We start from the raw sequence: 15,133 nt of genomic DNA on the forward strand, positions 1-15,133 counted from the left end.
ATTGACTGGATAAGATGTAAACTGCATTTTCCGTCTGAAGGTATTTTTGTTGTTAATTGTTCCCAAACCATTTCTAAATTGTTCTGAAACAGCATGTTCTTCCTTTATTCAAAAAAGAAAAATATCCTCAACTAAATAGGGAGTCATGCAGCATTACATTCCCCCTTTAAAGTGTTTTCCTACTACCAGCTTTATCTCTGCCCGCTATCGCCACATGTTTCCGTTTCTTAATGGTGCACATTTCCCATAATGCTTTGGTTTCACATTGCCTGGTTCCACTTCCCCCACTTTATCATCTTACCTCTCACATTGGCTTCCAGCTGGACCATCATGTGTAGTGGCCGAATGGTCTATAGCACACTGAGCCAGGTGCAAGCATTGGTGGGCAAGGGCATGCACTTCATGTGCTTTTTGGTACATTCATATTACCCTTGCCCTACACCTCTTACCCGTCTCTCCTGATTCTAATGGTCCTGATGTCTGATAATGGCAATGAACTACACATACAGCGGCACTGAACTACCCATGGCCAGTGGATTCCCCTGGTATTCCCCTGATAACGCTCAAAAATCCCAAACTCTTCCCTGTCCTCACAGCTACTCTCCAAGTACCCCCTTGTAGGGTATTTTGTGGAGATTTGGGGCCTGACGGTATTTTATTACCGCCGAAAAATAACTTAGCAATAATCACTCTTTGTATTCAGATTTGGCCATGTGCAACAATAATACAATGGACATGCATTATTTCAGCACCCAGACCTGCATATTTGGTATACGTGGTTGGTGGTATTTTGGTGAGCATAATTCCCTTGTTTTATTTGTGGCCCCAATGTCCAGAATCCCTTATCTTTGCTTAGATTTTTCGTGTGATCACTAGAGAGACCTCAGACCTGCATTCTAGGAATACCACATTTCCAGTGATAGTGTTGGTGTGCCACCATGTGCGAACTCACTGACTTATTTACGACAGAGAGCTATATGTGGTAGTCTTGTGGTAATTTCCACTACCTTATATACGGTAGGGAGCTATGTTCAGAGAGTCTCTCTTCCCGTTGGCTCATGTACCTCCAACAAGCTATGCTACAGTCACTCACAATTATTCATACTGATTCTGACATGCACACATCTGTCTTAAAATGACCATTGCACTGTTTAAAAATCTCCCCACATCATCGGCATTGTAATGGTAAATAGAAAATAAAACACCCGTCTGTTTTCAAATATTTTCTGTATTATAAAAGCTGCATTTAGACACGATCTCATTCTTTACAGAAATAAATAAAATGGTACAGTCAAAGCATTGTCTATGACACACTGCAAAGAGCGTGGCGGAGAACAGAACTCAAATTGCAACATTGGTATTTGATTAAGACACGCACAGGAATCCTACACTGACTGCATATTACCGTACACACTCAGCTCCCACACTTCTCATTACCTTATCTTTTTAGTTGTTCTCTTTGTGAATGTGGCTCTCTTGGATTAACTCCAGCAAAAAGGAACGCTTGCCTTCTCAAGCCGGGGTCATTGCCTGGAATTCTCAGCTTTTTCAGATAGGAATGCCTCAGCCAGTGGAAAGGTTTTTCTTTCAGCTCTCCCCAATCTCGACTGCAGCAGGACACAGGAATCTGCATTCAGTCAGGACCCCACAGCCAGGTCTTCTCCCCAGTAGTGCAGAAAGATGTCTGCCTGTCTTTTTCCCTGATACTGCCCACTAAAACTTTCCTCTCAGCCCTCTGTATGACGTGTCCCAATGAAATCCATCATCTCTCATCCTCCTACTCTTCAACAATAGCTTCGCTTATACATTTGCAATTGTTGCAAATCTGACTTCCTTCTTCCTGCAGTTACTGTGAATCAGGCAGAGAAGAGAAGAGAAAAAAAATCTGCACACACATTTAAATGGTTTTCAGAGTATGCCTAATTCTGCAGTGGAGAACACATTTTATTAGTGGGTTATATTAAATAAGGTTTTATTAGTCAGGTTAATGGTTAATAGGTTAGCTGTTAATTTTCAAATGTGTCTCTCGCACCATAGGCATTTCAGGTGAAAAATAGTGTGCATTTTTAAATGAGCACGTGTGCTTTTAACTGTAAAAATAGATTTGCATCTTATATGTTAAAATCGTTTTTGACTGAATAGCCTGTCTTTCCTTGTTAATCTGCTAACCCATATAGCAATGCACCGCACCCTTGTGGTGGTGGTGCTGCAAAAAAATGTGCTACTTGTGCAGTATTACTGTACTCTGTACTGTAACACGCCAAATATCCTTACATATACCCTCCTTTTGTTTTTAGAACTTGGCTATAATCCAAGCCAATTCCTAAAAACAACTTGTTCTATTTTTTTTACAATATAGCAATCCAACAAAATGAATATTCATGTGCATCAATGAAAATTTGCAATCAACATTTCATCTGAGTCCATCAGTTCATAAAATGTTCCACATTTGCCTTCTCAGTGGAAGTGGCATTACTTTAAGTTTAAATTTTCCAAGTCAATTAAAAATAATGAAATAAAACAACTAACTAAAACAAATAAGTAATATAACAAGTTAAAATAAATAATTTAAATAATAAATACGTGGAACTTCATATGCCGGAACTTTTGTTTTGTCTCTTTTGGTATGTCCCGACCAGCGATGTTATTCGGTTCATTCGAGTACTCTTTCATCTTGGCAATCTTGAATCCACAGTAGTCATCTCTTTTGGCATTCCGGTTATTTTGTCTTCACCTCCACCTGGAGGCAGGCATCTTTTGGTCTTCGTCCAGGGGACTCCAGGACTCCATCGTCTCCCGTGGCCTCTGATCCCGGAACCTCCGACCAAATAATGTTAATTGTCTAAATCAAAATAGAAAATAAACAGATTAAGTACATAGCACAATACTAACTTCATCCTTTTGCCAAAAATAAAACATGCTTGGTAAAAATATTTCGTTTTTTTTTTCTTTCTTCTGAAATTAAACACAAGTTAAAAGAAAACAAACACATATAAAACAGCATTCAATATTTAATACACTTTCTCTCTGCACACCAACCATGAGCTTCCATTATATGTGCATGCATTTATTTATTTATTTATTTATATTATATATTTTTACATATATTACAGTGTTTATGTGCCATCATAACAATCAACTTTTTTTAACTTCTTTGTCACTGCCTCCTGATTACACCCATTTATTTTCTCAAGGGACTCTATCTGTTTCTACATGCTCAAGCTGCCTGATCTCATGCCTGGGATGGCATGGTTTGATTTGATTTACATGGACAAACTGCTCTATTGCTGTTTCACCTTCATTTTTCAAAATTTTATACACTACAGGAGAAACCTTATCTATAATTCGAAATGGCCCCTGCCAGGCTGCTAGAAATTTAGAATTTTTCTGTTTACTTTTTCCAAAATGAAACTTGTACTCCTGATCCCCTACATTGTATTCCTTTACTGATGTCTTTTTGTCATAATATGACTTAGCACTGTCAGCAGCCCTTTCCAGATTTCTCTGCACAAAAGCAAATGCATGTTGCAAATGCCTCCTCAGTTCATCAATATATTCATGAACCGTGGATGCACTCACTAGAGTTTGCTCATGTGTTCTGTATAGTAGGTGTTGTGGTAACACCATTTTCCTACCTGTCAAGACCTCATGGGGGCTAACACCTGTTGCTTTGGCAGGAGTCGACCTGATTGCCATCAGAACCAACGGTAAACGTAAATCCCAGCTGGAACCTGCTTCTGCCACAAATTTCTTTAAAATATCCACAACAGACCTATTGCTTCTTTCAACTGTACCTGAAGACGCCGCCCGATATGCGATATGTAGTTTCCTTTTCACACCTAGTATTTGCCATACCTTGCTCATTAGAGTACTTGTGAAATGACTTCCTCTGTCTGACTCAATTCTTTGCGGCAACCCAAACCTTGAGAACACATGGTTCACCAGCAATGTGGCTGCTGTTTGCGCACTACAATCTGGTGCAGGAATGCACGCAATCCACTTTGACATCAAACATACCACACTCAAAATATAACGGTGTCCCCTGCTCGACCTTTTTAAAGGACCTACATAGTCTATTTGCAAATCTGACCATGGGAGAGTTAGGCCTCTTTTCATCAATGGTGCTCTATGCATTGGTGAAGCAGGTTTAAATTGGGCGCATACTAGACATCCTCTAGTATATAATTCCACATCTTGGGACATATGAGGCCAGTAAGCATAATCTTTTAGTATTTCTAATGTTTTTTGTGAACCTCTATGGCCTGCAGTTATGGCATCATGTGCATGGTGTAGCATTAGTCCTCTGAATGAAAGGGGTACTACCCACTGTATTTGCCCTGTTATGGACTCTCTAATCATGAGCCCATCCTGTAATCTAATTCGTGTTTTGTTCTTTAATAACACCCTCAACTCTTCTTTTCCCATACAATCTTTTTCTGTTACAGGATTTTGTTCAGGATCTATCAAATGATTATAATAGATTCCCAAAATTTGATCATTCTTTTGTGCCTCAATCAAATCTTGGTCTGGCGTGTCATGACTCCACTGCACCACCGGTTGATCTACCTCCTTTGGTGCTTTAGAACGTGTGACTGCATCAATTTGTATTTCACCCATTAAATAATCAATAGGTAGCAATTCTCCCATCACAGCCCCAATCTTAGCCAGATGGTCTGCCTTATCATTTCCCTCCTTATCCTCTCCTGGTGTTTTTAAATGCCCACGAATTTTTCTCCAGTATATTGTTAAATTATTTTCTGACACCAATTTGTCTATGGCTTGTATCATTTTTCCATGTTTAAGTGGCTTTTTGTTGTATGTAACCATGCCTCTTGCTTTCCAACCAGGCAAATACTCCACAAAGCTATTCCGTGCATAGTCAGAATCAGTCACCAGGACAATTTCACTGAACTTTTTATCAACTGCAGTAGCAATTGCTTCATAGATGGCTGCCAATTCCGCCACCTGACTGCTCCTATCTCCAATCCTCATCCCTATACTAGGAACGCCTTCACATTTCAACCAGACATTTCCTATTCCTGCCACTAATTGTTTATTATTGTCATTTTCAATGTGAAAAGCACAACCGTCCACATATACAGTTGGCAAATCCTTGCATGTTTTTTCATCAAAAGCTTTGTGTGGTGATTGTTCAAATTCCTGTAAACTAGCTTCCACATCCATTTCATTTGTTATTTGTTCAGCTGCACAGTCATGTAAGTCAGCTAACCCTTGAGCAATTGGGCTCTTTTTATTTTGTCCATATCTCACTTCTACGGGAAAACCTTGTAATGCCAGCGTCCATGAAGTGATTCTGGATTGCGCTAGATTGCCTGATCTAATTCTTTTACTCTCTAAAAATTGCAACGGTTGATGATTTGTTTCAATAATCACCTTTTCTCCCTGAACAATGGGGTGGAAATGTTGTAGCGCCCACACAGTGGTTAATAGGGCCTTCTCACATTCATTAAATTTCATTTCAACTTGGGAAAATGCCTTACTTGCATATGCAATGGTTTTGTGATTCAAATCGTGTTTTTGTGATAACACTGCTGACATACAATGTTCAGAAAAGCCTATTTCTATAAAGAAATCCCTGTCCTTTATGGGGTATGCTAAACATGGTGCCTTTACAAGACATTCCTTCAATCTAGCCACTGCATCAGACTGCTCTCTTTCCCATCTCCAGGGAGTATTTAGTTTAAGCAGTTTAGTCAATGATTGAGTGATTTCTGCATAATTCTCAATGAACTTTCTGTTATAGCCTGTCATCCCTAATAAACTTTTTACTCCTTTCACATTTTTAGGATCTTTTAATCTTTGTATGGCCTCTATTTTCTTCCTTTGTGGATTTAGCCCATGTTCAGTCACTTCATGCCCTAGAAAGTTCACTTTTTTCTTGCACCATTGTGCTTTTTGTAAAGATACTTTGGCGCCTGCTTTCTGCAATTGGCCAAGCACATGTCTTATTTCATCAAAATGGCTTTTAAGGTTTTCATTTTTTATCAGGACATCATCCACATAAACTATTGTTCCTCTTTCCGCTGCATCCGGCATGGCCTTTCTCAAAAATATGCCAAATTCACTCCCACTATTGATGTACCCGAACGGAGCTCTAAGCCAGGCATATTGAGTCCTGTCAAATGTAAAGGAAAATAGGTGTTGTATCTCCTCTGCCAATGGCACACACCAATATCCAGATGTGAGATCTAACGTGGTAAATACATTTGAACCATGTATCTGAGCTAGGCCCTGATCAATGAATGGTAGTGGCCATCTTGATACTGGTACTCTTTTATTTAACTCTCTTAAGTCTGCACACAGCCGCCATTGACCATTTGGCTTTAACACACCTAAAATAGGCGTATTGGATGTGCTATGAATGGGCCTAATTATTCCCCGTGATTCCACATTTTTAATAATCTCTGCCAATGATTCTAAACATGCCAGCGGTAGTCTATACTGGCGTACAAACACTGGATTTCTGCTACAACCTTCTGGTAGTGTGGCCACATGTAAATCAGTTAAACCACAATCATAAGCATCTTTTGCAAATACATCCTTAAACTCCATAAATATTTTCCTCAGGTCGTTTCGATCCCCATCGCTGTCACATGCATCCGCTAAGGAGATCTGCTCTTCTACCATTCTGGAAAATTCTGGAAACTCTTCTGGTAAAGGAATCTCAGCGCTTTCCTCTAACTGTGTGGCTGTGTCTTTTTGTAGAGCTGCCACTTTTAAATATTTTGGCATATCAGCTTCCACTTCAATGGGCTGATTTCCTGTCTCATTTTCATTTAAATTAAATATTATGCAATCCTCTTGATGGCAGCACACTGTCTCATTTGAATCATAAGGATACACAGAATGAATTTTAAATATTCCTTTGGGCTGAGAGTCCAGGTGTTCTGGCAACTCGCCCTTGGCATCTACATATTTTTCAGGAATATTCCCAATCACCATGTTATTTAAATCTGCCGTATAATGTGATTTTTGTATGGCCATTCCTAATGGGGAGTTTTCCTCTAAATGAATATCCTGACAACCTTTATTATTTACCATGATTTTTACAGATCCCTCACCAATGTCTACCAATGGAATGTATTCATAATCCAGGCCTTGCTGTTTTATGGATTCATTCAGGCATACAAATGCATCAGAGCCTTTCATCTGCTGTCCATTTTTGCATTTCAGTGTTATTGCAAACTGTTTTGTAAATGCAGGAATAATAGTATTTTTCCTCATTTGTAATTCGACTGCATAAGGAACCAGTTGTGCACAATGATAAGCCCTTCTTTTGTCTTCAAATTCAGGTGCCGGACCACCTAGGCGTGACCATATTTTTTGATTAAGGAAATCTAACACCATACACATTCTGTGCATGATGTCATTGCCCATGTAAAATTCATTTTGTGCTCCACTCACTATCCATACATTATGGTAAATTATTTTCTGCCCAATGCTAATTTTAAGCATGCATCTGCCTGCAATTCGGTTTTCAAAGTCTGGACTGTCCAACCCAGAAACATATTGGTTTTTAATCCTAAATTTCGGGATTTCTTCCCTCTCCATAATTTTTTGCAACAATTTCTCATTAATGAAACTCCTTTCATGTTCAAGCGCTAAAGTGGCTTTTATTGTTTTAAGATAATCATTTATACCAACGTGAACCCATGGTTGCTCATCTTCCATGTGTATTTCTGCCAGAGTGGTAATGTGTTTTTCTGAATCTGTTTTAGGAACAATATTCTGTTTGCATGTATTCTCTTTTAAGTAAAAACGTAATGTGTGCTCATCTATAGCAGTCTGCCAATCTTTCCTTGGGTCCAAGTATATTTGTACAGGTAGTTTTTCATTGTCGCTCTGATCTTTGTCTTGACACATTAATATAACAGTGACACTAGGTATGCAGCTATTCTGGAGATATACCTCCACAGCATCATTTGTTTTGGCAACGGTGTGACATTCTTTTATATTGCTGTTTTGTGATTTTAGTTTCTTAGGCCTCAATGGTTTTTTGGTTAAGGACCACAGCACTCCATTCACCCCATCTATGAGAGGAGACAATCTTTTCAGGCAATCTGTCCCCATCAGAAATGGAATTTCACAAATAGATGTGATCAATACCTCTTGTTTCATTCTGTGCTTTCCTATTTTTATGTCAACCTCAGTTACACCTATGATGGGCACCTCCTCCCCATTAAAGTTATGCACTGGGCCTTGATTTGCCTTCACTGTGATCTGACTCTGTGGAGGCCTCCCTTCATTGATACTCTTTACCAGCTCCTTGGACATAATTGTGGCCTGTGCGCCAGTGTCAATCATAGCGAAGGTGTGGCATTTTTCTTCTACAGTGATGGGTGCATAATATCTGTCCTCAACTTCCTCTAATACACATAAGAAATGTGAATTCTTACTGATTTCAGGGCTCACCTTTCTCAGGTCTTTTTCACTTTTGGCTAAGCACATTGGTAAATGAAAAGACATTTTTCCCTCCTTTTTACCCATTTCTGTGCGAGATATTTTATTCATTTCTCCATGATCAGAAGTTTTTTGGAGTGTGGCCACTGTTCGCCCATCCATCTGGGTAACATCAGAGACCACATTACAACCTTCCAACTGAACATGTGTAACAACATCATTCAGCAATTTGTCATTTTTTAATTCTGTGCATTTGTGATCATTTAGTGTAATACCAGCCCTTGCAGCCTCTTCAAGAATATGTGGCTCAAGGAATTCTTCAGGTGATTGACTTGTACCCTCCTTGTGAGTATTTCCTTTTTCTGTCTGTGTTTGGTCATTGTTTTGCTTGCCCAGGGAAGGAGCTATGGCATCCCCACTTACTCCCTGTTCACTGGTATTCCCCATGCATGAGTCATTTTTCTTAAATCTGTCCTTTTGTTCTTTTGGAATTCCTAATGTTTCTTTTTCATTTGTGCAAATCTTTACTGTTTTATTTAGCTCTAAGTTAAACCGTACCTCTTTTTTAGAAGTATTTGCACTTTCTATCACAATTTCATTTACTGGTACTTTCATTTTTAATCCATTAGTCACCTCAGAGTTGTCATGCAAAATTATATCAGAGCAATCTGTCATTTTGGCACTGCGATTATCATGAGTACTTAGTCACTTTTCGGAAGCCCCCCGGTCATTGCTATGGCCATCAGCCCCCTCTTTGGAAGGTTGTTTTTGCGCTGTATAGAGCTTTCCTATTTGCTCAGCTAACATTTTCACTTGGGCCTCAAGGCACTGGAACCTTTCCATCTCTCTAGGATCCTCTTTCTGTGGCCTAGGTCGATATTGGTTGTTTTCCCCCTGATTGGATCTATTCTGATACCTCTCAGGTGATTGATACCGGTTGGGATGGTTTCTGAACTCTTGATTCATTTGTGGAGGGGAGCGGGTTGCACCCATCCTTTGATTATAGTCCCCTGGTGGGGAATCATTGTACTGGCGTGGACTGTAGTTCACGTTTTGCCTCATGTCCTGTCTCTCAGATTGTGGGTACTGGCCCCTATGTTGATTTCCATTATCAGTAAATCGATCCACATATCGGGGCCTATCCTGATTACCATATATTATGGTGTTGGGATCAAACCTACTCTGTGTCCCCAATGACTGGTAGGGACCATCATTTCTTTGATCTTGATTTTGTCTCTTGTTATTGTTCATACCTGCCATATCAGGCCGATATCGTACCCGGGGTCTGTCCCCTAAATACCTAGGGCTGATGTAGCTCTCTCTATTACTAGGATCATGTGTTTGGAACATTGGTACAGGAAATGGCGATCTTTGTTGATTACCCCTTTGTTCAGGTGTCACATTATTTTTACCTTGGCTTTGATCAGACTCAAGGGACATTTTGGCTGACCTGATTTCCATTACTGTGGCTGAGGGTTCTTTAGATTTAGGCCTAGTATCTTTCATTTTATCACTTTCTCTACCCTGACAATAGAGTACCTCATATAGCTTGGTGCTTTGATGTACAATCCATTCAGGGGACTTGTCACGGTCAAATTCACGGACCAATTGGGATATGATGTCTTTCTGTAGCCCATAGAAGTATGCGGTTTTAAACTCATTGGAATTTGAGTCAAAAGATACATCAAAGCGAGAGAATGCTCTTTTTAAGTCTTGTAAAAATTGGCGAGGGGATGTATTAGGTCCAGCAGTAATAGTGTACGCGACTTTCTTTGCCTCCTGCAATGACTGAAAAGGAGAAAAATGACGCCTAATTTCTTTTTCAAACTCCAGCCATGTCATATTCTGCTGTTCATTTAATCCCCTTATGATGCTGGCCGTCGGGGCATCTAAAGTTAAATGAAAATATTGTCTGTACTGTTCCTTAGGTATCTGGAGTGCTTTAAAAATGTCATGTACCGCTTCTAAGTGATCCTCAATGCAGCATTCACCTCCCTTTTTAAATGGTTTGATCAGGGCTTTAATGGATTTCATTATTTTTATGGGGCTACTTGTTGCAATGCATGGAATTGCACTATTTTGTGATTCAATCCTGTTTTCAGGTGTATGAGATTGGTGGCTGCCCCCAATGGGAGTATCAAATCCCCCAAGGGCGCTGCAACCAAGTTCAGTCACCGGCCCAGTCACTGGGGCACTAGCTCTTTGGGCAGAGCTAGAATTCACCTCCACTCCATTGAATGTGGTACCCTGCCGCCTCTCCTGGGACCTGGGAATGCACATTTGCTGTTCTAAGTCCTTACACTTTTTAAGGAGTCTAGTTGCTTCATTCTGCAAATAATTATTTTCATCGCTCATTTTATTAATCGCCTCCTGCATGTCGCACATTTGCATTTGGCATTCATTGAACTCTTTATTTCTTTTGTCTCTTTCTTGAATCATTTTAATCATTTCTTGTTCTGCACTCTGGAGATCACCTTCTTTTTCACAATGTTCTTTTTGTAAAATCTGCATTTCTGAAACAACCTCATCTTTATCCTGCCTAATGTGATCCACTAAGGCTTTTAAGTGTGTCAATTCTTGCTCACTATCTTCAAATTGTTTCTTGCTTTTGGATAACTGAGTATCAAAGTCTCTGCATTTTAATTGCATGTCTTTTTGGCATACATCCAATTCTGCTCTCAACATTTCCTGATTTTTACTTGCCCCATCTAATTCAGTCTTTAACCTGTTAATTAGCTGAGTATCATTCTCTTGCATTCGCAGGGACTTGTTTAAAATAAACCATATTTTGCCGCATAGCCGTATTAAACAGTCTTTCTCTGCACTTTTATCGGCTGCATTCAATAATCTTGTAAGGCAGACCTGAATTATGCTGCCTTCTGCAAAAATATTGTCTAGTTTTTCTTTCTGCACCTCACCCTGAATGCGGTTACTCCATTCTAACGTGCTATTCGAAGACCAATTCCCATGTGCAAATAACTTTGCCTCTAAATATTGCACTAGATCTGAGAATGTGGTTTCCCTTTGTGACATTCTGAAATTCGTTTTTAGTGGCACACTGCTATTATAAAATGGGTTCCCTTTAATGTGCAAATGGCAGTGTGAGACACGCTTGCCACGCCCAGTAGGTACTCTATGATCACTTTCCCGGCCTGCAACGCACCATAAATATGTAGGGTATTTTGTGGAGATTTGGGGCCTGACGGTATTTTATTACCGCCGAAAAATAACTTAGCAATAATCACTCTTTGTATTCAGATTTGGCCATGTGCAACAATAATACAATGGACATGCATTATTTCAGCACCCAGACCTGCATATTTGGTATGCGTGGTTGGTGGTATTTTGGTGAGCATAATTCCCTTGTTTTATTTGTGGCCCCAATGTCCAGAATCCCTTATCTTTGCTTAGATTTTTCGTGTGATCACTAGAGAGACCTCAGACCTGCATTCTAGGAATACCACATTTCCAGTGATAGTGTTGGTGTGCCACCATGGGCGAACTCACTGACTTATTTACGACAGAGAGCTATATGTGGTAGTCTTGTGGTAATTTCCACTACCTTATATACGGTAGGGAGCTATGTTCAGAGAGTCTCTCTTCCCGTTGGCTCATGTACCTCCAACAAGCTATGCTACAGTCACTCACAATTATTCATACTGATTCTGACATGCACACATCTGTCTTAAAATGACCATTGCACTGTTTAAAAATCTCCCCACATCATCGGCATTGTAATGGTAAATAGAAAATAAAACACCCGTCTGTTTTCAAATATTTTCTGTATTATAAAAGCTGCATTTAGACATGATCTCATTCTTTACAGAAATAAATAAAATGGTACAGTCAAAGCATTGTCTATGACACACTGCAAAGAGCGTGGCGGAGAACAGAACTCAAATTGCAACATTGGTATTTGATTAAGACACGCACAGGAATCCTACACTGACTGCATATTACCGTACACACTCAGCTCCCACACTTCTCATTACCTTATCTTTTTAGTTGTTCTCTTTGTGAATGTGGCTCTCTTGGATTAACTCCAGCAAAAAGGAACGCTTGCCTTCTCAAGCCGGGGTCATTGCCTGGAATTCTCAGCTTTTTCAGATAGGAATGCCTCAGCCAGTGGAAAGGTTTTTCTTTCAGCTCTCCCCAATCTCGACTGCAGCAGGACACAGGAATCTGCATTCAGTCAGGACCCCACAGCCAGGTCTTCTCCCCAGTAGTGCAGAAAGATGTCTGCCTGTCTTTTTCCCTGATACTGCCCACTAAAACTTTCCTCTCAGCCCTCTGTATGACGTGTCCCAATGAAATCCATCATCTCTCATCCTCCTTATACATTTGCAATTGTTGCAAATCTGACTTCCTTCTTCCTGCAGTTACTGTGAATCAGGCAGAGAAGAGAAGAGAAAAAAAATCTGCACACACATTTAAATGGTTTTCAGAGTATGCCTAATTCTGCAGTGGAGAACACATTTTATTAGTGGGTTATATTAAATAAGGTTTTATTAGTCAGGTTAATGGTTAATAGGTTAGCTGTTAATTTTCAAATGTGTCTCTCGCACCATAGGCATTTCAGGTGAAAAATAGTGTGCATTTTTAAATGAGCACGTGTGCTTTTAACTGTAAAAATAGATTTGCATCTTATATGTTAAAATCGTTTTTGACTGAATAGCCTGTCTTTCCTTGTTAATCTGCTAACCCATATAGCAATGCACCGCACCCTTGTGGTGGTGGTGCTGCAAAAAAATGTGCTACTTGTGCAGTATTACTGTACTCTGTACTGTAACACGCCAAATATCCTTACACCCTCCTCTTTCCATGGTCAGCCCACTCCCCTAAATAGCTTTTTTTCCTCTCTGCCCTCTCCTGGCCATTACTCCCTATCACGGTTTGGTTCGTGTGGCGCATTTTCCTCTCCGAGGTGGACTTTATTGACATGCAAGTGCTCAATTTCTGGGGTTTTGTTGTGTTAAATCCGATCATCTTAACTCTCTTAACAAAGGGTTTTTCACTGAATTTCAAGGGTTTTGCTTTACCTTAGTTTGTTTCCTCAGAGTCCTCGAGCCACGGCCTTCTGATGCAGCCTCTGTACTTGTTGCACCAATATCTTTCTTTTGGGCCCACTAGCCATGGCTGAACATGTCGCATAATTTCTTGAGGTCTCACTAGCTGTGGCCTCTGTACTTGTTGCACCAATATCTTTCTTTTGGGCCTAGTAGCCATGGCCACTCGTCATGTCACACCATTCATTTGTTAGCCAACACCCATTGCCCCCTGCACAGTAGATGTAGCCACTGCAGATGGTAAACCTTTTTTTTCTAACTCCTTATTCCCGCAATAATTTCACAGTAATCATTTCCAATAACAGAAATTCCTGGGGGAGAGTGGTGATTTGCTGATTCCCGCGACAACAGGAAAAATTGCTCAGAATTAAAACATCTTCCATGTCTCCACTCAATTGTTTTTTCCCCTTCCTAACCCTTTCCCATTACCCCCTATTACTCAACGCTTTGTGTGATGCACATTGCTTTCTGAGCTCCTATAGCAGTGTTGCTGCTCTAATCTTGTGAGATTTGCACAGTCTTCCCCTGATAAACCGCAACATTTCTTCTCCTAACTGGCTCCCCAACTCACCCCCAAATCCCGAACTTCACATGGTGTCTTCTTTCCCACTCTTAACCTCTAGCCTGATGTGATTGCTATTGCTATTAATAGTTATATAGCTCCTACGGCCAAGCCATCTAAGCACGGTCATTCAAAACAATCAGTTTTCCCCTGGAGTTACTGCATAAACAGAGTTTTGAGTCTCTTTCGGATGTCAATAACCTCATTAGATTCTGTAGGATCATGGGGGAGTTCATTCCAAAGTTTGGTCAAAATCTGCCCAGTTGTTTTCTCAGTATGGCTGTTCAAAAACTGCACTTTTCTCTATGGGAAAAACAAATGGGAGTAGGCTGAAAACTGCATTTTTATGTTTTCTTAATAACTTTTCATTTTTTTAACAAATTGTTCCCAAAATGTCCAGTTTTGGGGGGCCCTTGGCATCCTTTTTTTTTGGAATGTTTCATCAAAATCCATTGAGCAAGTCAAACGTTATTAGCCTCGCTCAGCCACTGTGCTGTAAAGCACCAAGGCTGATATCAAGGTGTTAAGGAGCAGGGGGGGACCTCCTTCTCTGTCAAAGCACGGAAACTGCCCTTGGGTGGTAGTGGTGCGCAGTATAAATCAACATAAAATATTTTGAAAACTACTGGGTGGATTTACACCAAACCAGTCAAGAAAAGTACGGCCACACTTTGCGCCCAAATGGTTTCTTATTTAGTCCAATCTACCCAGCAATTTTTACGCTACGACTGTTTAAAAACTGCACTTTTTCTATATGGGAAAATGAACGGGCTGAAAACTGTGGTGTTTTGTTTCCCTAAAAACGTTTTCATTTGCTAACGCTTCATGACCAAGTTGTTTCTTATTTGGTACAATTCAGTCCAGTGGTTCCTCTATGAATATGAATGCGAGTAGACCAAAAACAGCTTTTATTTGCTTTCTTGATAACTTTTTCATTTTTTTACACATTTTACCCAATGTTTCGAGTCTGGAAGGGGCCTCTGACAAACATTTTGTTTGCAAAATAGCAGCCAAATCCATCATGCAAGTCAAACGTTATTACCAATTACATTTTTGGGTTTCCTATGGAACTCAGGACACACCT

At 40.0% G+C, this 15,133-nt stretch overlaps 1 protein-coding gene across 4 annotated transcripts in view; it reads left to right on the forward strand.

Annotated features, from left to right (window-relative positions):
* Positions 1–15,133, forward strand: part of PTPRO (protein tyrosine phosphatase receptor type O) — a 1,358,825-nt gene that overhangs the window by 950,646 nt on the left and 393,046 nt on the right. The window lies entirely within an intron of this gene.

The sequence above is a fragment of the Ambystoma mexicanum genome, chromosome 12, assembly GCF_040938575.1.
Source record: "Ambystoma mexicanum isolate Mex_15411 chromosome 12, UKY_AmexF1_1, whole genome shotgun sequence".
Classification (NCBI taxonomy): Eukaryota; Metazoa; Chordata; class Amphibia; order Caudata; family Ambystomatidae; genus Ambystoma; species Ambystoma mexicanum.